This window comes from Podarcis filfolensis, assembly GCF_964270895.1.
Source record: "Podarcis filfolensis genome assembly, chromosome: 1".
In the NCBI taxonomy this organism is placed as follows: domain Eukaryota; kingdom Metazoa; phylum Chordata; class Lepidosauria; order Squamata; family Lacertidae; genus Podarcis; species Podarcis filfolensis.
Window position 1 is genome coordinate 40,146,652 of NC_139604.1, and position 25,363 is coordinate 40,172,014.

The 25,363-nt window shown below is 42.3% G+C and overlaps 1 protein-coding gene across 6 annotated transcripts in view; it reads right to left on the reverse strand.

Moving 5' to 3' along the window:
• The window catches only part of THSD7B (thrombospondin type 1 domain containing 7B), a 511,659-nt gene that overhangs the window by 380,222 nt on the left and 106,074 nt on the right, over positions 1-25,363 (reverse strand). For 4 of the 6 annotated variants that reach the window (XM_083581787.1, XM_083581784.1, XM_083581786.1 and 1 more), the window contains 2 exons: positions 22,936-23,036; positions 17,805-17,907 (listed from right to left, as the gene is read on the reverse strand). The gene's annotated coding sequence lies outside the window, so the exon portion shown is untranslated. The remainder of the gene's footprint in view (positions 1-17,804; positions 17,908-22,935; positions 23,037-25,363) is intronic. The other 2 variants (XM_083581788.1, XM_083581785.1) reach the window with 1 other exon arrangement.

Sequence of the window (25,363 nt, forward strand, 5' to 3'; positions counted from 1 at the left end):
TGTGGTGTGTAAATGCAGCCCCAGTCTAACTTTGCACAAGCAAATGAAGATGAATTCTCAATAAACAGATCATCTGGAAAAGTCCAGTGGCTGGGATACATCATAGCTCCTCAGATTCTGATGAGCCCAACCTCTCCTTCTTCCACAAATCCACAGTCTACCTAAGGTTGAGCTTTGAATTGATCTGGCCTCAGTTCATTCTTGAGCAAAAGTCAGTGGTAACTCTCTTATTAACAGTATCTTTTTCAAAGAGTTAGCTCCAGACCTGCTCATTCGCAGAAGCGAGAACAGATTTTAGGGGACACTGGGGGCTGGCAAGGGAGAGGGGTTGTCTCTTCCCTTCCTCCCTTGGGAGCATGCAGTTGGAAGAATTCTGTTCCATACAACTCTGGAGCCAAGCCAATGTTTTAAAACGTTTGACTCATGTTGTCATCCCCCTGCTCCCATACTGCAGCCTACCTAATTAAGGGCAGCAATGAATGACACCAGGTAGCATGAATCGTATTTCACATCCAATCTCTTCATTTCAGTCCTGTAGGGGAAGCTTATTCCACAAGCCAGTTAAACAAGACCTCTCAGATTTAAGCTGATTAATGGCCACTTCACACAGCTTGAGTTAACAGCATGCCTCGCCAGTATGCCGTTTGTTCATAGTAAATGGGATTATGGGATGATGACTTTACAGCCACAGCCACACCATACATTTCAAGCATGTTTAAAGCACATGGCTTCCCCAAAAGAATCCTGGGAACTGTAGTTTACCCCATCGCAGAGCTACAGTTCCCAGCAACATTAACAAACTAGTGCCCAGGAATCTTCAGGAACTTTAAATGTGCTTCAAACATTTGCTGTTGATGTGACCTACCACATACTTTGTTATTGTACTGTGTCACTTAGCCACCTGTTTTCAGAACTTCCTCCAAGTTCAGAAACTGTGTATATCAGGGCACAAAAGAAATCAGATGGCCATACCTGCTCAGTGGCTGCATGAATCAGACCTGACGAGGGTACTATGGCTTAACAGATATATGTTCAGCTTGCCTCGTTTCCTTCTCTCTTTTTAAGTGATATTCATGTAATTTTGATAAACAGTCTCTCACACACACAAATGTTTCACAATACAAGATTGTTCACAGTCTCCTCCTGAGCCAAATTCTTAGGCCCCTGTAAATAGATCTTTCATAATGAAAGTGCTGACACACTCTTAACTGAGGTGCTGGGAGCAGTAACAGTAGAATAATTACAGTGAAATAAGTGTTACGGATGGTGGGGCGGGGGGAAATGAGTAGACAGATATCCCTCGTCCTCCTTCAGATATTAGCTTACACTGCACAGGTTTAGAATTGCCAAAGAAATATTGCAAGTAGCTGTGCTCCGTGGTGGGTTCCCCCCTCCACATTCCAAAAATTGGTAATTGACCCTCTGAGGAGAGGGATAGCCCTTTTAAATGTGCTATTGACACTAATGAAGCCTCCAGAAAGCCCTGGCAATATCTTACATGTACTGAACGGCTCATAATCATTTTGCTGCCTGAGGCAGAGGAGAAAATGGCTGCCCAACTCAAGCCAAGGTGCTGAGCACCAGAGACGGATTTAGGGTAGCGTAGTTTGTTCCACCACACTGGGCATTGAACAGAAGGCAAGAGGCGTGTACCTGCCAATGAGGCCCAGAGGAAAACTGGAATGCGTGTCTCTGGGGACCGTGATCTCGCAGGAGCCTGGTGACTCGCACAAGAGCACAGCACCACAAAACACACGTCTTTCAGAGCTGTGATCTTGCGAGAACCAGATGACTCATGAAAGCACGGCCCCCCAAAACAAGATGCCATGCTTAAATCAGGACAGCTGAGGGGTATGGCTCTGCCTGCCACTGCCTCTGGCTCCATTTCCTGTCTGCAGTGGCGTAGCGTGGGGGGTGCAGGGGGGGCCAGCCGCACCGGGCGCAACATCTGGGGTTAGGGCAAATCCACGGGTTAGGGGGCGCAAATCCACGGGTTAGGGGGCGCAAATCCACGGGCTAGGGGGCGCAAACTACTTGCCTTGCCCCGGTTGCTGACAACCCACGCTACGCCACTGCCTGTCTGGGCTCCCTGCCTTCCACTGCATCAGTCCCCACGGGCACCAGGTATGACGGCCCATCTCTGTGAACAAGAGAGATCAGAGTCTTTACAGAGCTAGGAGAGCTTATGCAGTAGAGGCCTTGTAAAGATTTCTAAGGAAGCCTAATTGAGCATAACCCTGACAGACAAAGCTGCAAATCCAGAATCCCCCACGACAGAAACATATATTGGGAGTGGAGCTGCCATCTAATTCTACTGCTTCCCAGTGGTGAAGCCTAATCTGCAAGGATTTGAAGAACAGAAGACCCGCTACTATTAAGTTGTTTGTGGGCTTCTAAGTATTTGATAGCCTGGTGAACAATCTAAACCTTCCTTGATTTCTCATCTCTTTCCAAAAGTTATAAATAAACCAAAGTCACTTTTTACTTCTTCTGGATTAAAATCTTATTTCTTCCCCTGGTTGGTGGTGAGCCACACTATTGAGGCTGTTGCTCAGCCTGAAGGTACCTCAGCAATAGATGCCGTACATTTATACTTGCTTGGGATCATATTTATGATCCAGCTCACTGTGCAGAAATCATAGGGAAGAAGGAGACATCTGCAAAGAAACCACCATCAAATCCCAGTGGTGATTTGATGAGAATCAAAACCTACAGAGGATTTGCCTACTCGATAGAGGTTCTAATATAAAGTTGACATAGTTATTTTACATTAGGAGGTTACCTTGCTATACGGTATACTTTGATTCATGCTAATGGAAACCTATGTGCACCATTGTGAGGTTTGAATACAGATAAAGCAGGACATCATTTTTAAGTGAACTAATGAACAGCTAGTATGTTGAGATTCGTAAGATATGAGACCTTAGCCTCCATTGCCCATTGTAACTAACAGCACAACCATAATCACATCCACTCAGAAGTCCTATTGAATTCAGTGGGACTTACTCACAGGCAAATGGGTCTAGGATTGGCGTCCAAGTCTCTAACTCAGCCTTTCTCAACTTTGGGTCCCCAGATGTTGTCGGCATCAAAGCAGTACAAAGTGAATGTGAGTTACGTTTTCTAGTCAGATCAGACTGAAGGTGCTTTGAGGAAATAAAACACGTCAAAAAGCAATATTTGTCAAGAAACTACAGAATCAACATGCAATGTGGCTAAAGTTATGTGAATAGAAATTATGGGTGCCTTTGCATCCCCAAACTCCATTACCCCAGATCTGTAACAATACCCAGAAATTGTAGGGGCACTAGAGGTTGCCATAGCATTAATATTGAAATAAGCCATAAACAGTCAGCAAGGAAAGCGTGCCAATTTATCACAGACCACAGCACCGTGGTATTGCAAAACAGATGCATAAAATCCATCTTTGTTTTGATCATACCAGATAGTAAGATATCTTAAAACAGCAGAGATCCTAAAACAGTAAACCCGTAAATTATACATCATGCTGGCAGCCTCCTCACTGACTAATGTGCTATTTTTATTGAGAGGCCATAACCAGCAGCAGGCAATCATTTTGTTAAAAATAATTTTAACAAACATCAGCCATCTCAAAATTTAAAAGCAATGCAACTGGCTAAACAAGTAAAATAGACAAATGTTTCAATTTATTTTGGAGTCCCCACACCAACATTTAGGTGAGATCGAAAGCACTGTTATTTCAAAGTACATTTTCATCGCTCACTAGGACATAGATGGTTATCCTACAAGTATTCTGCTTAAATGCAGTGAAAAGAATATTTTATATGTTCCATAAATGGCCCACAGAGCTTCATTGATTTCTTTTAATGTTATATGTACCTAAACCTAGTGATGAAATGGTAGGCCAAAAAAGCTTGGAATAGGGTGGTATTCAACTAAGTTTTACTCAGAGTAAACCCAATGAAAGTAATGGACCTAACTTAGTCATGCTCATTCATTTCAGGGAGTCAGTTCTGAGTAAAATGTAGTTGAATACCACCCATGAAAAGTCAACGACCCTAATTGCACTGCCTTTTTCGCCATATTGTAGAAACGTTTTGGGTTTGGTGGAACGTGGGTTAAGATGATATCACAAATTCATTTACAAATAGGCTCTTCAGTACTCCTAATTGGCTTGAGCTTAATGCATCAAGAAAGCTGCCTCCTCCTTTATGCTATCTTACGTTTTGTGATGGATGGGACTGTGCCCGCTCTGGCATCGCTTATGATGCACTTACTTGTAAGCAGCCATTGCCACCAGCCTGCAGCTCCCCTGTCCTCACTGTTGCCCTTCCCCAGCAAATGTAGCACCTCTGCTGCTGGGAGGGCACTCTCACTGCACCACTGCCACAGCAGCAGTCAAGCCACAATGATACACAGCAGCTGCAGCTTCTAGGCCAACCTTAAGGGCAGCCTCTAACAAAGCACATTGCAATTAACTAATCTTGAAGGCACCAATATAGCTCAGTCAGTGGACCATGAGATTCTTAATCTCAGGGTCATGCGTTGGAGCACCACATTGGGCAAAAGAGTCCTCCATTGCAGAGGGTTGGACTAGATTACTCTCGTAGTATCTTCCAACTCTATAATTCTATTATTCTAATGCATCGACAACTGAGGTCATGCTGTTTCTGTTCAGGAATGGCCGTAGCTGCCCTACTAGCCAGATACTGGTTAAAAGTATTCCTGGGTACTTCTCTTGCTTGCTTGCTTTATTTTGCCTAGCTTTCCTCCTGTACATTGGTTGTTGGAAATAGTTTTTCCCCTTACCTCCCTCCTTTGTATTGATTTGTCCTTATTTAATTCTGTTGCCTTATCGCTGTAAGACAGTGAAGGAAAGTTCTTGCTTATGGCAGAGCAAACGGCTTTAAAACATAAAACCATCCCATTGGAAAATAGAAATATTGGCTAAATTCTTGCTGCCGGAGTGCTAAAAATTTAGCTTTTGTAGATGCTTCCATTTAGTAGCAATGAAAGCAGAACAAATAGCAGCACTGGCATCCTACGCATTTTATTTAGATTGGCACATAGTTAAAGAGATCTGATAGCTGCAATGGTTTTCCTTTATCCCTCATGCCCCTCACCCTGGAGATGAATGCCCTTGCAGTGAGAGAACACCAGTTTTGGTAGACTTATTTGGCTGAGGCAAGAGTTATTAGCTTGGGGCTTCAGTGCTGCCCAAGGCCATATGAATGCCTGTGTTTTTCAAGCTTCAGCTGGTTTATTCAGGAGTGAACAGGCTAGTTTATTTTGAAATCAATAAAATAAGCAATCTTTTATTAAGGCATAAAATTGTTCTCTTTTACCTTTACCAAAGCCAAGCTTTTTTGCTCAGCCTTACATTTTGTTTTCCTTTGGGTTCTTATTTCTCCCTCTCCTCTCTCTAACTGCCACTTGATCAGTCTACAATATCCCCCTGCTGTGTTATACCTCAAAACATGTTCTAGTTCTTTAGGGTTTTGCTTTTCCATCTCTCTCTCCTTTTTATGTTGCTCTGTCAGTTCTTAAAAGGCCATAAAAGTGAATTTAGCATTAAAAGGAAGCTTCGGTTTAGCAGATTCAGGTTTCTTTGTCCTTTGTCCGAAACAGCAAGATTTAGCAAACAAGAACCAGCCAAATAAAATACATGAGTTCCATTATGGGGTCTGATGTGGACTTGTGTTGTAACCTGGAAGATTGCCCTATTTTCTGTTACAGCTTTTAATGTGTTAATACTGTGCTATTCTGTTACCCTTCAAAGGCTACATTTGAAAAGTACTGCTGTGAGTTTGGTGAGGGGTGGGAGGGGTATGTTGTATGCCCGAGTTCCTTCTAATACTTTTAACAAGAACCCAGTAGCTGGAATAGCCAGACAAGTGTCTTGATAATGCCCCTCCATAGTATGAGTTGTTAAGGCAGCAATGCCAACTTGGCCCCACGACCATGGGTGCCTGGGGCCATGGGTGCCAGGCAGTGTGCATGGCCCTGACACTGAAATTTGTGGGTGCCCGACCCCTTCATGCAGAATTTTGTGGCTGCTCGGGCACCCAGGGCTACAACGAGTTGGAACCTATGTGTTAAGGTAACAAAGTAAGTGGCTCTGTGCCAGATGACAAATGGAAGCAACCCTTCCCCCTCAGCTGCCTGCTAGTTAGAAAGATGAAAGCCAGAGTTGTGTGAACTAGAAGCTAGAGGCTAGGAGCAGGCAAAAGCGAGAGAGAGAGAGAGAGAGAGAGAGAGAGAGAGAGAGAGAGCCATGCCTGATGACCACTAGAATACAAAGCTGGGGCTCTGTGAAAAGCATGACCCTCTTGAGGTCTCAATGCTGTGAGTCTCTCAGTTGCAGGCGCAGGCTGTATATATGTGTAAATAAACCATATATCCTAAGGACACCACAGTCTTCACTGTACCTCATTCTGAAGGAAACTGAACCCTGGTTAAGTACCTGGAACCCCTGGAATCTCACACGGCTTGGAGATTGAGGTGGTGTGAACCGTTTTACTGTATATCTCAAGCACACACACTATTTTCTTTCTTTCTTTCTCTTTTGGTAGAATTAACAATCATTCCTTGTACCAGCCAAATGAACAAGCCATTTCTATGAGATCCAGGGAAATGCCCTTCCTAATACAGTGGTACCTCTGGTTACGTATTTAATTTGTTCCGGAGGTCTGTTCTTAACCCGAAACTGTTCTTAACCTGAAGCAACACTTTAGCTAATGGGGCCTCCCGCTGCTGCTGCGCCACCGCCATGTGATTTCTGTTCTCATCCTGAAGCAAAGTTCTTAACCCGAGGTACTATTTCTGGGTTAGCGGAGTCTGTAACCTGCAGAGCCTGTAACCTGAAGCATATGTAACCCGAGGTACCACTGTACTGGAATGGTAAAATTCCAAGAACCTTGGCCTTCACCAGGTGCCATGTGAGAGAGGTAACGATTGTTGAAAATGTGGGATATTCTGACAAATTTTTAAAATGTTGTCATAATAAGGAAAACAAAAGCCCAGGAAACAAAAGAGTATGACTCTACTCAGAGTAGACCCACTACTCAGAGTAGGCTCATTATTTCAATGAGTCTATTCAGATTACTAGCATTGGTTACAGCCAAATAGGTTTTAAACATGCCCTCTTAAGGTTTATTGTGGTTGTTAATGCCAACTACATTTAGAAAAAGTTTTCCTTCTTCAGAGGAACATGCAAAACCACCAAATAATACATTAAAAAGAATTTGGAACATATCTAAAGAACAAAACCCTTTGAAAACATCCTAAGAAATTCACTTTAGAACAACCCACTAATTGGGAACCACAGGCTTAAGGGTATCTTGTGTATGCAGCCTGATCCTGGATGAATTACTATAGGCCCACTGGCCCTGTCCAAACTTAGCCATTCCACAGCCATTTCTACCATGGATACAGTTTCAGGGGGGGCGTGTCACTGCAACAATAAACCAGTGGGCCTTTAAGGTGCCACAGAACACACACACACACACACACACACACACACACACATATAGTTGCTTTCTCTCTCATTCGTTTAGGGAAGACAGGCTCTCTTCAACTTTTGCTTTTCTGGGATATCACATTTCCCACACACATTTGCATTTTTTGAAAAAGCAAGGTCACCAAGGTAATTCAAAAGATTTTCTTCTTGTGATGCTTTATCTCAGTGACTTACAGAAGTATCATGTCACATGAAGGCTAAAGAAAGATAAAGGATTGCATGCTGTTTCAAAGAGCTTCAAAGTGCTTTGCATGAAATAAGATGAGATTGCCACATTTTGTGCAGATTTTTCCATACATATATTCTTATTTTCCTTCCCTCAACAACTCCTGAAAAGTCTGACAGAGCAAGCGATTGGGACTCTCCGTTCTGCCTACATCTAGATGACATCACCTGACTTTGCTTCTTCCTAGTGAAATGAAAACTGTTATTGTTATATCATCATCATCATCATCATCTAGATTATTATCTTCATGATCTGGATACAGATGCACCAAATTTGGATTGTCAGGCATTCCTTGGTACCTAGCTTGCACTTGGCTCATTTTCCCCAAATGTAGTCATGGTTTAGCCCTGTGGCTAAACCTTGTAGCATCACTGCATTTGGAGACTGCACCTTCTACCTTCTGGAGGCTGTATGCATTTTGTCATGCTAGAGTCATCACCTTAATGTGGCAGAACCTACCAATGATTATTCAGTTCCTGGTAGCATTCAAGAAAGACTGGTTTTAACAGCTCACTCCAAATTTCAGCAAGAAAAAGGCAAATATACTCAATGAGATTGAAAAGCATGCTCTAGTCTAGGTAAGTAGTGTATTTTATGGGCACATACTATGGCAAATTACACCTCATAATAAGGTATATTATCATAGACCTCCATGTCCTCTGCCTTCTGAAGGAAGGTGGGTGGTCTTTTCCATTGCAAAGTTCTGCAACTGAAATTCCATCAGGTAAAAACCATTTAATTTAGTCAAACATTTTTTGATATTTTAACATATAGATATTTTATGATGTGATCTGTTTCATTATGAGGGGGTGCAGACCCTCCCGTCCTTATTTTCCAGGGATGTCCCTGATTTAGAGAAGCTGTCCCACTTTCTGACTTTATCCTGAAATGTCCCACTTTCCCTTAAGACATCCCTATTTTCATTGGAGAAATGTTGGAGGGTATGAGGTTATCCAACCCCTGAGCCATCTGAAGGTAACTCATGTATAGGGAATTTTTATTTCTTTCTAATGTTTTATTGAGGGACGCGGGTGGCGCTGTGGGTTAAACCACAGAGCCTAGGACTTGCCGATCAGAAGGTTGGTGTTCGAATCCCCGCAACGGGATGAGCTCCCATTGCTCGGTCCCTGCTTCTGCCAACCTAGCAGATCGAAAGCACGTCAAAGTGCAAGTAGATAAATAGGTACCGATCCAGCAGGAAGGTAAACGGTGTTTCCGTGCACTGCTCTGGTTCACCAGAACTTGGTCATGCTGGCCACATGACCCGGAAGCTGTACGCCGGCTCCCTCAGCCAATAAAGCGAGATGAGCACTGCAATCCCAGAGTCGGACATGACTGGACCTAATGGTCAGGGGTCCCTTTACCCTTTACCTAATGTTTTATTATGTGTTTATATATGTTGGAAGTTACTCAGAGTGGCTGGGGCAACCCAGTAAGATGTGTTGGGTATAAATAGTAAAATTATCACTATGGAATGGGATGTCCCTATTTTCATCAGAGAAATGTTGGAGGCTTTGTGGGGTGGGGAAGCTGTGGCCCTCCATACTCCGATGGCCAACAGTCAGCATGGCCAATGAAAAGTGAGGGATGAGAGGAGCTGTATCAACAGCTAGAGAAGAACAGCTGGAGAATCACAGCTTCTCCAGCCCAGCAGTATGGTTTTATTTGATAAAAAAAATGGGGGGAAAGTTTAATGCTTTTATTTTGTAAGCTACTTTGAAGAATGCAATTAGCATTGAAAATAACAAACTATGCTACCAGAATTAATTACCACAGGTCAAATTGTCTCTCAGTCTCCTCTCCCCCCCCCCCCCCGTACTCACACACACAAACACTTTGATTAGTACCTTTGTTGTGTAGCACAGTTATTTTTAATACCTTTGACACTGTACAAGGTGGTAGCAACTGGAGACCCTTGGGAGAAATATGGCCCCTTGAAAGGGCTACCTTTCTCCCCAGTAGAGTATGTTGGAAGTGTATATGTGGCAAAAAAAAAAAGCCTTGCTGGTAGATTTCTTTAGGAGATGTAGATACAGCACTTGCCCCTTTCTTAGAGTGGTTCTTCAAAGGTCATAGGGCCATTTCATTGTTTATAACAATACTTACTCATTGCACAAAATCAGTGAATTAGCAGAGGGCGGGGGGAAGGTGTTCCTGACCAGCAATTGTAGGTAGCACATCTCCTACATGAATAGCTTTGTAGCTGCAGTGGTTCAATTGGGTCATTCTGGATTCTGAACTTACAGTGATAATGTGTATATTACTTCACTTAGTTCAAAGTGTGATAAGCCAGCTTCTGCTGAATGGGGCCTGAAGTTTTTTTTGGAAAAGCGATTCTGACGGCCAGAAACAAGGCACTCACGCCATGAAAATGTAGGTAGATCCAACTAGCGGGCTCTACAAACCCTGATCATAGGGGAAGAATTATTTTGGGTTTCCATAGCATCTGCAGTTAATAGCAATAAAACAATTTAGTTCTTGTGTGCACTGCAAGCAGCAATCCATAGAGATGGATGGTGGCAGGAAGTTCTGACAGAAAACCAAAGTCTGCTCCTCCAAATTCTCAAAGGGAACCTAACCGTTTTATTGCGCCATCGCTGCCTCTGTCTGTATTAGTCCATAAAAACAATCTAATAAAATTCTACTTAGACACATAGCCGTGGCATTTAAAGTGAACGGAGAAAAAAAATTACTTCATCACACTCGCATATCATGGCATGGAGTAGGAAACTAGATGTGTTTGGTGTGAGTATGAGTGTGCTTCCCCCTAGCACTAGTAAGCTCATGGGATTTCTCAAAGCTGTTATGATGGATACAGGGAGACCCTGAATGCAGATGTGCTGCACTTGAATCATTCAAGACATACAATAGGATAACTGTGGTTCTCATGATATCACTTAATTAACAGGCTTGTCAATTTTGCTATGTAAAATATGAAAGAATCTCTAGATGTGTGCTTGAATATATAGCAGGGGATCTAAATTAATGTTGTAAAAGCAGCACACAAGAAAAGGGGGTTTATCTCTTCAGAACTCAACCAGGATTGGAATGGAAGTGTCTGTCATGGTCTCATTGCTAAGCCACAATGTGCAGAGCTCAGTGGAGCCAACCCAAAGAGTGTCTGAGGTGTACTTGCTTGGAGACAGAGTCAGTGTCCAAAGTTAGGTCCAGTCCAAGAGTCGGGTGAAGAGCAATCCATATTGTCAGACAGTCCAGGGCTCAGGGAATCCGATGAACAGGGGGTCAAGCGTCAAGATGAGCAGGAAGCAACAAGACAGGGGCCAGGAACTACAAGCATTGTTATCAGCATCTGACTGCAGCTGGAAGCTCTGCTTAAGAAGGCTAAAGCTAGCTGGTTCTCATAAGTCCCTTTTCCTCTGTGTCCTTGAAGGCTGATCAGCTGCAGGTGGAGTCACTCTGCCCTATCCCCTCTTTAGGCTGATGTTCAGCAGGTGAAGATGACTCCTGGCCCATGACAGTGTCCCCACACCACACTATCCACTGTTGGGCTAGAAGTCTTAGGAGAGAAGTCCCATTGGTGCCAACGGGGACCTTCTTTTAAGGCTCCCCCATGGGCAGTGAACAATGACAAGGGACATGTTGTTCCAGGCTCAGTGTGGGAGTGAATAGATAAGCCCTTCCTTCCCACATGCTGCCTTCGCAGTGAGAATCAGACTTCCCCACTTGTTCTGTAGTTGCCTGCTACGTGTTTATCCCTTGTTCAGTTTGACCCACAGAATTCAGCCTACCAGATCAAACACTTAGTCTTTTTTTGCCAGGATTCTCTACTTTGTCTCTAGTCCTTCCCATCACCGATCTGAAATACTTCCTAATCAGAGATACTGGGGGCTGAACCTGTGATGTTCTGCATGCAAAAACCTCAGCTATGGTCCCCTCCCAAGCTCTGCTTAAGTGGCGGGTCCAGCTGTGAGAAGGGGGTTCTGTTTGGCTCCTAGAAGAGCACACTGGAGAATTGATAGGAAAAGAAAAATCTCCCTGGAAATGATGAACAGAATTATATTAGCGATTTCCTTTGCTAAACTAATCTGTCTTTGCACATTTTGAAATGTCGTCATGAATGTTTTTCCTAAATAAACATTGATGCAGCCTCCGGGGCATATTTTAGATGCCAGAGAAGGAATGGATGGAGAAGTTAAAAGGCCCAGGGTAAGCTTGTCATTCACTGTTTTGTTAAAAAAAGAAAGAAAGAAACAACACCAGAAAATCCACTATGACTGTTCAAAATTATATTAGGAATGATGGTGTGATTTTTTAAAAACCTGCTGAAATATAAAAGATTTATAAGCACATTAATACATCTCTACAGCCACTGTGAAGTTATAATGCAGACCACAGTGTGAAACATCAGTTATATTCTATTAAGACAGGAGAAGGAAGGAGGGGAAGAGCGGGGTGGGAAACCGCAAATGGATTATAACAGTTATTTGCTATGGTTCGTAATTTAGAGTTCAGCCGCTTCTCTGTTCTTTATCTGTCAGATAATTCCCAGTTTTCTTTCTAACCTGTAATAAAATAGTCCGTAGTAAATATTAAAAGAAAATATATTGTAGAGATAAAGGGGGAAGCACAAAAGTTTATTGGTGCTTATAGACTCTGTGGATTCAGTTTATGATAAAACAGTCAACAAAATCAGAAGATTCCTTCCTTGGCAAAGCCCAGTGGAAAGATTCATTTATAATCAGGGCTTAATATGAGCTAGGGCTTAGGCTGGAACTGACAAAAATCAGACAAAGAAGTATGTGTCTAAGCATGTGCAAAGTGTTTGTCGCTTGGCACTAAAAGAAGTGTCTCTCATTGTGGATTTCGGCTTCCCGGGAAAATGTGATATGCCCAGGCAGGCTTTAAGGACTTTTCATTTTAGATATTAATGTAGTTTATAACAAATGCTCACTTAATAAAACCTGGACATGTAGAAAAGTTCTGTGAATATACAGTGGAGGCTTCCCATCAATGGCTTCATTTGTGTGCAGGCAATGTTTTCTCTAATTAGCTGACTGGTCACACACACTTCACTCCCAATTGGCCACCATGGTCTACAGAAGATGTCAGCAGGAAGCCGTTAGTGTCTGTTCAGAGTGACAGCTACCAGCTTGTACTCCAGATCACAGTGCAAGGCTGCAACTTGGCTTCTGGGTCCTTGGCATTCAATATCCAGTCCAAGGTCTGGGCAAAGGCCCAGCTGCAAGGTGACAATTCTAAACAGCGACTGCTGAAAATCTATCCCAGCTGTCAACTACAAGGGCACCACTCCTTCACCTTGGAATCAGCGTATCAGTGCCCAGGAAACACAGCCAAGACCATCCAATTAAAGCAGGAATCCTGCCAGTTTTGAATTAGATAATGAGACCCAGAGGAGGAGAGAGAAAGGAAGATGTCATTACGGTGAAAATGGATAAAATGCACAATGACAGCCATGAAAGAAAGTTACAATAAATAACATTTTGATCAACATATCTAGTCTGAAACAATTCAAAGGAGTGATTCCCAACCAAAGACTCTTGAGTAAGCTGAGCAGTCATGAAATAAGAGGAGAGGGTCCTCTTGTGGACTAGGAAACAGCAGGAATAAAGGGATGGTTCCCTGAATGGATGAACAGAGGGATAGGTTCCTTTTTAACTAGTTCATAAATGATCTAGAGTTGTGGGTGAGCAGCGAAGTGGCCCAATTTTCTGATGATACTAAACTGTTCAGGATAGTTAAAAAGAGATTCTAAAATGCTCTAAAGAGACTGAGTGCATAGGCGGTAAAATGGCAAAGGCAATTCAGTGTAAACAAGTGTACAGTAATGCAGTAATCATCGTTTCACTTGTGAAAAGGGCAAATTCCATGCAAGGGATCATTAGGAAAGGAAAACAAACTTGTCAATGTAAATGCCGTGTAGCCGCATTTGGAATCCTGTGTACCTGTCTGGTCTTCTCACTTCAAAATGGATGTTGGAGTTGGAAGAGGTTTGGAAAAGGGCAACCAAAATGATATGGGGACAGAGCAACTCCTCTATGAGAAAGGTTTGTAGGATTTTTTTTAGTTTAGAGAAAAATCGAGTAAAAGGTGACATGATAGAACTGCAAAAAAAAATAATATGCATGGCATGGAGAAAGCTCTAGTTTCTCATAAAACTAGAAATTGTGGACATCCAATGAAGCTGCATGTTGGAAGAATCCAGACAGGTGATAGAAAGCCAAATTGGATAGCTTTAAAAGAGGATTATGCAGATTCATGGAAGATAAGGCTATTGACGGCTACCAGCCATGGTGGCTGTGCTCTGCCTCCATAGGAAGGCAGCATGCTTCTGAATAGGAGATTCTGTAAACCACAGGAGGGGAGACTGCTTGCTTGTGTACCAATTGCAGGTTTTCCACAGACATTTGTTCAGCCACGGTGGGGATGCTGAACTAAATGGGCCATTGGCCTGATCCAGCAGGCTCTTTTTATGTCCTTATGGAGTCATTGAAGCCCTGTGAATATGTTGTTATGCTGCCTACAGCAAGGTACTGGAATACTATTCTGGGGGATGAGTATGTTGTGTTTGTGTGTGTGTGTGTGTGTGTGTGTGTGAGAGAGAGAGAGAGAGAGAGAGAGAGAGAGAGAGAGAGAGTCACATATGGGTAAAAAAAAGAGCTTCTATGGCCCTGCTGCCCCATGCTTGGCTTCAGGACAGAAGTTTTCATTCAGACCGCTTTACTAGGGTACCCTGAGAACACACCTGCCTGAGGTCAGGCCAATGCCCCAAATCACCCTGGACCCAGAAACCAGACTAAGGATTACCCAATGCTTTATTTGCCGAAAGATGTGACAATAGCTGTGAGGAAGGCAGAAACCCCAAACAAGTCCAATGTGTTTGCAGGCAAATTCCTTCCTGGCTCCAAATATGGCAACCATTTTTGAACCACAGCAAGGTCATTATACTAATCAACTAAAAGCAACATGTGAGGCAGGCAGGTTGCTTTTCCGCCAACTGTGTTGACAGTCCTCACCACAGCAGGCTTTTATTCTCCAACAGCGGACCGGAATGAAGTGGACCTGGGTGATCCCAGAACCCATTGTGTCCTGTTGTGGAGACGTCCAATGGCTAGTTGTGAGGGGAAGGATTTTCTGCTCCTGGGGTGGGGGGGGGGTGAAACCAGCACCCACCCCAAACCAGGTATGAGTCACTTACCATGAGCTCAGCTAAGAAAACACATGTTGAACAGCCGTGGTTTTACAACGAAGTATTGGTTTTATTATAGTGACACATATTTCGGAAAGTACACTGGGATATTTAAATAACAGATAAGATTTCAACACTATATCTAAATCCTTTCTGTTTAAGTGGTTATTCATTGTTGTTGCCCCTGTAAATATATTTGGGATTCTTTCTGTATGAAGTGATATAGAAACTGAATAAAACTAATTCAGATGGGTTGGAATCAATATTGGGTTCTGCCCCCAACATATCTGTGAAGCTTTTACAAAAAGTTTATAGTTTATCTGAAAGCTTTGTTTAAGAACAAAATTATTTTGGGCTGTGGGTGCTTCTTTAAAGCACAATAGGAACAAAAAATTGTTGTTACGCTTAAGGTTCAGTCCATAGCTTTGTATAGCAGCATGTTGCAGTCTAGGGTCTAAAATCAACCTGCCACTACTATTCAATTGTTCCACACTGCAGGACTCGCTCCCAAAGAGAACAAAAGTGCCCCCCAAATCACAATCATTTGTCAAAGACAATAAGACAGAATGACAATGATCAAAAACATTTCATAGATGCTACTTAAAGCCCTATCTCTGAGTTCGTATCGAGAGAACAAAAAAAGCTCGCAGGAAAAAGCTCAGAATAGTTGACTTAGGGCAACACTACGGCTTTAATGGTTTACTTGACTTTCTTCCCCTGTCGCTACCCCCCCAACTTAATTAGCAAGAACTGCAGTATAATAGAGACTTGTATTTCATGTTCACAGGTTAAAGGCAGAAACTGTCATTATAATCTAAACCCTATTTTTAGACCCCTGTAATTTTGGCCAGGGGGAAAAAATGACACAAATTGGTTTGGCCTGAAAATTGCCAGGTTTGCTGTGAAGTCAAACGAGATTTGCCTGCAAAATTTGAAGAAAATTGCTCTTGCTGTTGTCTGAGTTTCTGGCCACTAAAATTATTCTAATTTGAAGCCCTGACTTCTCTAGCTCAATCAAAGAGTACGAGGGCTTGGCTGCTTCTTCTGTACCCTGCTTTTTAATGCAGAGTGTTAAAAAAGAAAATAAATTTAAACAAAGATTCAGAATGTTATTGTTAAGTAAGAGAACTTTTTGCGACTAAGGCTCATTTATGCACTTTAACCAAAAGGGGATATTGTGCAGCTATTCTGGCTTTGGGACAGCTAATCACGCTGTATTACCTTGAAATTCCTGCCAGCACTAGACTTCTGTAGCACATTCTTAGAGTTGATTGTAAGAAACCAGTCAGAGGGTGCCCACCCCTTTGCCAGCCCTCTTTGAATTTTGCTCAGCGGTACTCTCTCACACACCCCTCACATAGAAAAGGCAGTGTAGGAACAGTTGGTTGCTTCTGGGTCAAATATGGGTGGTGATAGTTTTGTTTGTTTGTTTGGCCAGTTAACAAAATTGATCAAGAGAAGCAGGTTTTTTCACTTCCCTAACACTGTTCCTACAATAATAGAAGCTTTTCTATTGGGTTGGATTACATTTTATAATTAAGTAGGGCAGGGCAGATGAGGAAAGTAATTCACTGCCAGTCACTGGGAAGCATTCTAGAGTGCAGAGGGATGGGTTTGCTCAGTTTGCATCATAATGGGAACCTACCGAACCGATATTGAGGAACTTTCCTAGCTATGAGGAGTCAGGGGAGAGAGAGAGATGAAACAAGAACTTGCAATTTGGAACAGACGGACAGAGAGTCAGAGAGAGGGGACTCCTGGCTGTTATGGTTGTCTTGGAGGGGTGTATGTTGCTTGCCTAGGTTTTGCATATTTGTAGGTAACTACTGTAATGCTACAAAAAATGTAATAAACCAGACTAGTGTGCATGCTCTCTGTGTCTCTCTGTCTCTCTCTCCCTCTCTCTCCTTCAAAGGAAGCCAAACCCAGGTAGTACTTACGTTGGAACCACTCATCAGTCAAGGAAGTGGGTAGCATACAGCAGTTTATTAGGAGACAAGTCTTTCTTGTACCTTTCATAGTATAGGCCTAGACACAAAGAAGTGTTGCAGTATCTCTCACAATCCCCTTGATGAATGGAGGTATTTCACAAAAGCATTCCAGAAATGTGCATGGAGCTAGTTCTTCTGCATTGCCTACTAAGGGAGTCACAGGTGCAAAGCAATCAAGGCCCAATAAGGAACTCTGCAGCATTTCTGCTAAAATAAAATGTAGTATAGTGATCGTTGTAATTTACAGTGACTGGGGAGTTACATGCCAATTCCATTCCCATCATCCAGCCCAGAAGATTATGCAATAACCTTCACTTTTTACACAATTTTTTGGGAATGATTTAGTGGGCACTCAACACTCCAGTTTCATTATTATTTTTAATTTTCATCTCCATGCCATTTTCCTCTTGAGCTACATTTTTGTTCCACTCTAACGGATTTCAAATCATTTCTATATTATGTGAACACTTTCCCTCTCCTTATTTCCATTTTGGAGAATAACTCTACTATATCAAAATGAGTACTAATAGGATCAGACATAAAGAAAGCCCTAGTGCAAACTCACTCTGATCTTGGGTGCTGCATTGACAAGAAAGGAAGCAGAGAGAGGAATCACCAAGGTAATGTAGCTGACAAATTGGGCATGTCATGCTTTCATTGAACTGATTTTCATTGACCTGTATCAGATAATCTAAGCACAATAAACACAAAAAGGAGAAGCAGGATTACCAATTAGAGTATGGATAAAATCCCACAAGTTTCTCAAAAGCCGCCCCTGGGAGCAGATCATGAGTCAATTTACACCCATATAGAAAGCATCATGAGAGCAAAAATGAAGACATAACACCTCCATTTCCAGGCGTATAAAGGCATATATTCTCTATCTTGAAGAGAATATTAGAAGCACTCTCACTTTACCTTTGTGAGTATGGCTTGGAATCACACACAGAAGAGCCTTCAGTGATATCATGAGTTCCAAAACAGTAGCCACATTCTCATGCAGCAAAAATAGTAACAGCATCTAACAGACAAAGAGAGAAGTCCTAAACATTCAGACCCACTAAGTTCAATGAAAGTCATTTCCCAGCCTATGGATTCAATGAACATGTGAAGGGATAGAAGGATCTCATCCATGGATGATGCAGCCTGATGGCCACATATTCAGTGGTAGCCTGTAGGGGGCTGCCATATAAACAGATGCAAGAAGGCCACCTCCAATGAAGTGGAAACCATAGCATCTATATGCATACCGGCCACCTTCACCCAACTGTGAACATGGAGCATGAGTAGTGAGTAAAATCTCACTACCATTCCCATACATTCACTGAAATGATTGGAGGAGTTCTGAAGGTGCCTTAAGAGTGGTTATTTTTGTTGCCTATCATAAGAACCTAAGAAAAACCTGCTGGATCAGGCCAATGGTCCATCTAGTCCAGCATCCTGTTCTGGTAGAGGCCAGAAAGATGCTTGTGGGAAGGATGCAAGCAGGACCCAAGGACAAGAGCACGCTGTCCTGCCATGGTTCTCTGCAACTGGCATTCAGAAACACTACTGCCTCTGACTGTGGAGCCATCATGGCTCTGACTGTGGAGCCATCATGGCTTGTAGCCACTGACGGAACTCTCCTTGAATTTGTCTACTTCTCCATTAAAGCCATCTAGATTGCTGGCCATGACTGTGTCCTGTGAGAGCCAACTCTGTAGTTAAACTATGCACTGTGTAAAGACGTACTTTTATTTATATGTCCTAAAACTTCCAACGTTCAGCTTCATTGGATGTCCCCGAGTCCTAGCATTATGAGAGGGAGGAGAAGAATATTTCTCTAGCCACTTTCTCCATGGCATGCATAACTTTATAAACTTCTGTCATGTCACCTTTTACTCACCTTTTCTCTAAACTAAAAAGTCCCAAATGCTGCAACCTTTCCTCATAGGGAAGATGCACACAGTACATTTCGAATGTTCTATGGCACAAGCTGTTGTGCACTAAAGCCTACTTTGTCAAGTACATGATAAAACTGATTATGTTGAAGCTTATTATGCACATCAGGGCACACACCATCCCTTCACGTGCATGCATAATGAAAACAGTTTCATTTCTGAAACAATATTTAAATTGTACAATGTTTGAATTGTACCATTTCATTTCATTTTTTAAAAAATTAGAGCACAGTGCTTTCATTAGCCACTCTTCTCCCCAGTGCTAGGTCCTCAGGATACATTTTTGCATTTAACTTGATATCAAATCAAAGCAAATGAAGGGGCAGAACACTAAGAAAGGGATTTCATTATCTGGGCACCACTCAGAGCCTGGCCACATGCCCTTGCAGGTTAAAGTTCAGTAGAGGAGCAGAGGGCAACCTCTAACCATGCAAACCTAAGAGAGCCCACAAGTTTCCCCAATCCATGCCCACCTGCTCCACACGCAATAGCTGCGGAGTAGACTCAGTACAGCAAGGCAAAATGCATAGATCTTAAAAAGCCAGAAGGACCAGGCATGAGGATGCAGTCCCTGTGATGATCATAACTCAAGTTGTCTAGGTGATTTAAATTAAGTTCTGTTGTATATTAAACATGGATAGACAGATACTACTTGCAGTACTGGTCATTTTCACACATTTGCACCATGAACCCATTCCCATCTCCACTTGGATCTGCATTGGGATTTTAAATTATACATACAGTGGTACCTCAGGTTACATACGCTTCAGGTTACATATGCTTCAGGTTACAGACTCCGCTAACTCAGAAATAGTGCTTCAGGTTAAGAACTTTGCTTAGGATAAGAACAGAAATCGGGCTCCGGCAGCGCGGCAGCAGCAGGAGGCCCCATTAGCTAAAGTGGTGCTTCAGGTTAAGTAAAGTTTCAGGTTAAGAACGGACCTCCGGAACAAATTAAATACTTAACCTGAGGTACCACTGTATCTGCATTGGATTATTTAAATATCTATCTTTTATTTCTAAGAATCATGTTGCAACATTCAGGAAAAGTGCAGAATCTCATGGAGAGCTGTGACCTGATCCACACATGACTCTGGGAAGTGCAAATCGGGCCATTTCATTTCAGAAATCACAATAGGTCCAATTCCCAATGCATCTCTTCTCTTGGGGGCAGGGAGCAAGAAGGCAAAAGAATCCAGAAGAAATGAATAAACAATTGCAACAGGGGGAGAATTACTCCTGTGCATCTGTATGCAGAGAAGTGGTGCCATCTATTGTGGATGTATTGGCAGCAGGACAGGACATATTATGCTCACAATGCATCAGAGGGGAAAAAGAGAGGGATGCTCATCCATGAGGAATAGCCAAACCTATCCAGACTGTCATGCAAGCTTCCCATTCTGTAAGAAACTGTGCGTGACTAAGAAGTACTACAGTTGATCAGATGTTCAGAGACATGGACCTGGGTGTTGTACAAAAGCCAGGAGCGAAGGGAACAGAGAACAGAGGAAAACAACATGCCACAGAAATAACAGCAAATTCCTATGCTGTTGTGACATGTCCCTGACTCCTAGCTGTGAACAGAGTCAATTTTTGCAAAGGGTTTTATAAAGATATCATGACTCTTATGTGCAGGATTTTTAGCTATCTATCTTTACAGATGCTATGGACCATGAGTACTCTCTGGCTATAGTCAGAAGCATCTTTTCTTAGAAGTGTCACATAACTCAGTTTGGGGTTTTTTAGTAAAAGACAGATAGGATTCCGCTGTCCAAGTTCAGATAATTCAAGTCACACAAGGGCATTATGGCAAAGGGAGATGGTGACCAAAGGACCCTAACCTAAACAGAAAAAGAAAAAGAGTCCTGAGCAAGTATGACAGACTACTTTTCATTTGTTATATTTTTAAAATGCCCTTCGACTAAAGCGATAAAAGAGATCTATAGGAGGTATGCAAGAGATACAATAAATACAACATAAGATTGACACTAAAAATCATCCAATTTACAGTTTGGAAATAAGCTACAAATTGCATGCTGTAGTTAAGGAGTCTTTCCCAGTGCAATCATAGATGCATAGAGTTGGAAGGAGCTTCAAAAGTCGTCTAGTCCAGCACCCACCTAGGCAGAAAAGCCACCGCTACTAAATCACCGAGAGGTGGTCATCAGTGGTCTGCTTAAAAAGCTCCATCTCCTTTTGGCACAAATTGCTTCACTGTTAAAAAGCTCATACCATCCTAATATTTAGCTGAAATCTCCTTTCTTATCATTTGAACTTGTTGGAATGGGTCCTACTCTGCACAAACAGAAAGCAAATGTGCATCTTCAAAATGAATAAGCATGTAGGGGATTGGGCACCAATCATCTGTACACGAACCAGTAAGTCATACTGCATAAACAGGCATTGCTTCCAGTTTGTCCAGTCCGCTGTCTCTCCACAGCTGCCATAATGATCAAAACTAGTTTCATATTCAGGAAGCATTGCCCTCAGTCTGAATGCACTTTGTTTGCCTTTGGTGACATTGCAAATAGTTGTGGCACCATCCTACTACCTGTATGATTTCCAGTTGGCTGCATAGGACTGATCCAGGAAGCACTGCCATCATTCACGGTGGACTTTATTTGCCACCAGTCTCATCACACAACCAAATCTGGCTAGCCAGCTACATGGCCCTGTGTTGTTATCTTATTTACAATGTTGTCATTAATGGGCTAGAATAGCACTAAAGCAGATACAGGAGACAATGACACAGAACAGGATTGGACATAGGTGAAATCTCTCTCCATTTAAGCTTCTCTCTCCTCTCCCCCCCCCTCCCCGGGAAATAACTTCTGTCCCCTTGAAAGCAAGACTTTTGATCCAAATATCAAAGTGCTATCTAGCTGGCCAGAGAACAGTGGGCACATCCCTTCTTCACAAGTGCTCTGTTGCTCTGTTGTCTTAGTGAGTGAGCAAAGGGGAAACAAAGGCATTAGCTTCTACTGGACCACAGGGACAAACTGGCATGGAACAAATCAAGAGCAACCTTTGTTGACCTTTCATCTCTTCTCTCACAGCCTTAATTCAAGGTGCTGCTTGCATCAAAGAAGAAGCCACATTGAACAGGGTCTATTAGTTATTATTGAGAAAACTGGGTCAGTGAACCTGAAGGCACCTGGGAAAGAATTTGGTGTAACAAAACACAGATGAAGGAGACAACAGAAGAGTCTTAACATGCTATGAGTAATAGTTACAAGCCAAAACATGTTGGGACTGGTTTACTTTGCTGGCTCTATCAGTAGCTTATTTGATTGATTATTGTTATGAGTTTGGGTAGTGGGAGTAGGCTGTAGGCCAAGACCCTTCTAATGCCCCCCCCCTTCTAATTCTTGGAATAGCCAGGCTAGCTTCCTGTTGAGGTGATGGCCTGGGTGGTGGGCCATTAAGGGAACAAAGGAAGTGGATCTGGGTGAGACAGCTGGTACCACCATCACCTTCAACTGGCTGGTAGTTAGAAAAAGAGAAAGGTGAGAGTTGAGTGTTTACAGTGATGTGACCTAGAGGTAAAGCAGCAATCTGGAGAGAGAGTCAAAGCAACATTTGAGAGCAATGTTTGATTTCCATTTGAATCCAAAGCTGTAGCCATGGGAGAAGCAAGACCCTCTTGGGGTGTTAATGCTGTGAATCCCGCCATTGCAGGCTAAGGTTGTATATATGTGTAAACCATATATCATTAAGACACCACAGTCTCTGCTCTGCCTCATTCCCAAAGGAAACGTAAACCCTGGGTATGTCCCTGGAACATCGTGTCATTCTGAGATTGGTGTGATGTGCAACATTAACTGACACAGTTTACCTATTCATTTCATGTTGCATGAGTTATTTAATAACTTAACTCAATGTTTGGTACTAGGTAGACTGCTTGATTAAAATAAAAAGTGCCATGATTTCCAGCCTTATTAAAAACATTGGGTGATAGTCAATGTCAGAAGTATTACTTACTCGGATATTACCTATTCCATTGGAGCCAGACACCACCATGCTTAGGGTAGACCCCCTGAAATCAATGGGCCCTAACCATTATAGGGATGGGGAAAATACAATTCAGTTCACATTAAAAGAGAACCTACCTTATTTGCACATCCTGAAATAATACGGGAACCAAAACACAGCCACCCTTTGAAATATGTGCACTTCTTCAAATTATGCAGTCCAGTTCTCCAGAGATTTCCTGTGTGCAAAAATGGATACATTAGGACAAAGTTTGGATAATAATGCATATATTGGAGAAAATAACATTTAAAAGATGTATTGTATGGGGGGAATTTCTATGAAAAATTATGTTTGTTAGGCAAAACTGCATACAAAAATGTGAACATTAGGAGGAATTCACAGTAAAACACTTAAGAATTTTTATGAGAAAGCATTTCAAACTGATGAGGAAATGTGGAAGAATGAACTGAAGATGGGGGGGGGGGCGAGAAATTCAAAGAACTGACAGATTTGCCCATTCCTAATCATTACTTGCCCAGTTCATTTCAATGTGTCCACCCTAAGCATGACTAAGGCTGGAATCCTAACAACATAAAATCAGAAGTAAGTTCCACTGATTTCAGCGGGGTTTACTCCCAGGTAAATGAGAATAAAATTGCAACCTAAGTCTGGATCCAGCCTGCTAGCTCTGCCTCTTCTCTGAGCAAAAAGCTGTTAGCTGCCTCATTTGGTCTTTGACACAGTATACACCACAAGCCCCTGGGGCAGGTTCATGGCAATTCTGGATTCACCAACTATAGTTTTTGGGCCATGAATAATGTGGTCATTTGAGCTTTGCTTCCAAGAAACCTCTTGCTGTATTCTCAAGGCAATTCATCTGTCTTTCAGTTTAAAATATAATGAAGCTGGCAGCAGCTAAAAATAGTTTCTGAGATTCCTTCCCTTTTAAAGGTACAGTTGTGAAACTGGTCTGTAAACATCCATTGTGCATCCCTCCCATTCTATAGCCTCATAATAAGCAATACTAGGCTGTACGGAAGGCCATTCTCACACTGCCTGAAAAACTGCCTATTGTACCTTTTCTATGCTTATAGCATTTCAGCACTTTGCTCAACAGAGCATTTGCAAGATCCATTCTGTCCCTGAAATATCATAGCAAAGTATTCTGTAATTCTAGCAAGGACAGTTACCAAAGGCATCTGCAATATGGTTTTCCTCTCACATCAAGCAATAATAGTAACATACGTGAAGCAGGACAGCTTCCTCAGGACAGTTTTGTCAGGTCCAGCCCCACCGTTTAGGCAGAATAAGGCAGCTGCCTCAGGTGACAAATTCTGTGATGTCGGAAGCAGTAGTAAAGATGGAGTAGTGTCTGCTGTGGGACCGCCTGAGCTAGCCTCCTGCCCTCAAGTTCTGAAGAGGTCATGTCCCATCACCAGTTTTGATGTAATATTTAGTAGCCAGGTCAGCTTCTGTACCTGCCCAGCAAAACAATCTTCAGCCACCCCCTGAATTTTATGAGATCAAGTTATTAAACCCCTTTAGGTCCATTAAAAAGAAAATGGAGATACACAAAGCTAGGAAGCCAACTAAATCCACTGGGATGCAGTTCTTCTTAAGTCTTTTAAGACAGGCTGTAATCAAGCATTCAGAACCAAACATAAGATGTCCTTGCACATCCCTTCTCCTTTCACCCAATTAAACCTCAGATGCCCTTTCCCTTATGTATAGATCAGGTGGGGGTCTAATAAGCAAGAGCTTATGTTAAGAGCTACCAATTAACTTCTTATACTCCCAAATCCCAAACCTTCAGTTAGCATCATATCCGTTAGAATGGCACTATAATCTCTCTCTCTCTCTCCCCTCTCCCCCTCTCTCTCCCAACCTTCAATTTGAGCAAATTAAACACATTTAGGCTGTAAGCACACTATGGCTGTTGTGGACTGAGCTTGGGGCATGTGGAAGATAAGAAGCTATCTATATTTCAGGACTTCTACACTGTGGTAGTATGAAGTGTGCTGCCTCTTACCAATTTGAAACTCAGCCTAGATTTTTATTGCAATCATGATCTTCTGTCAGATCCAGGTCTTAAAAAATGAAATAAATGTCTGCAATGATGAAGGGTGGAACAAAGCTAAAATGTCATGCATCCAAAGCAAGAGATGAATTTCTATTCAAACCTGAGTAATTTATACCCAGACCTGTGGAACTCCTGAGACTTGATGATATGCTACTGAGACTTGATGATACATACTATCCTATGTATTGCTTTTTAAATTTCATGTACAATGTTAAATTTTTTAAACTATTTGCTCTGACAACTTTGTTCTGATTTTTTGCTAGCTTTCCCATTAGGATTCACATATTAGATGTTTATAGCTGCTGTTTCATTTGCAAGAAACTGGCAACATAATGATAGAGAGAATGTTGCATACATACACACACACACACACACACACACACACACACAAACACACACAAACACCATAACTGCCACCTTGGAAACAGCAACATTTTAATCAGAGCAACTGATGAAGGCAGAAGCAAAAATGTTTTGCTGCAAGA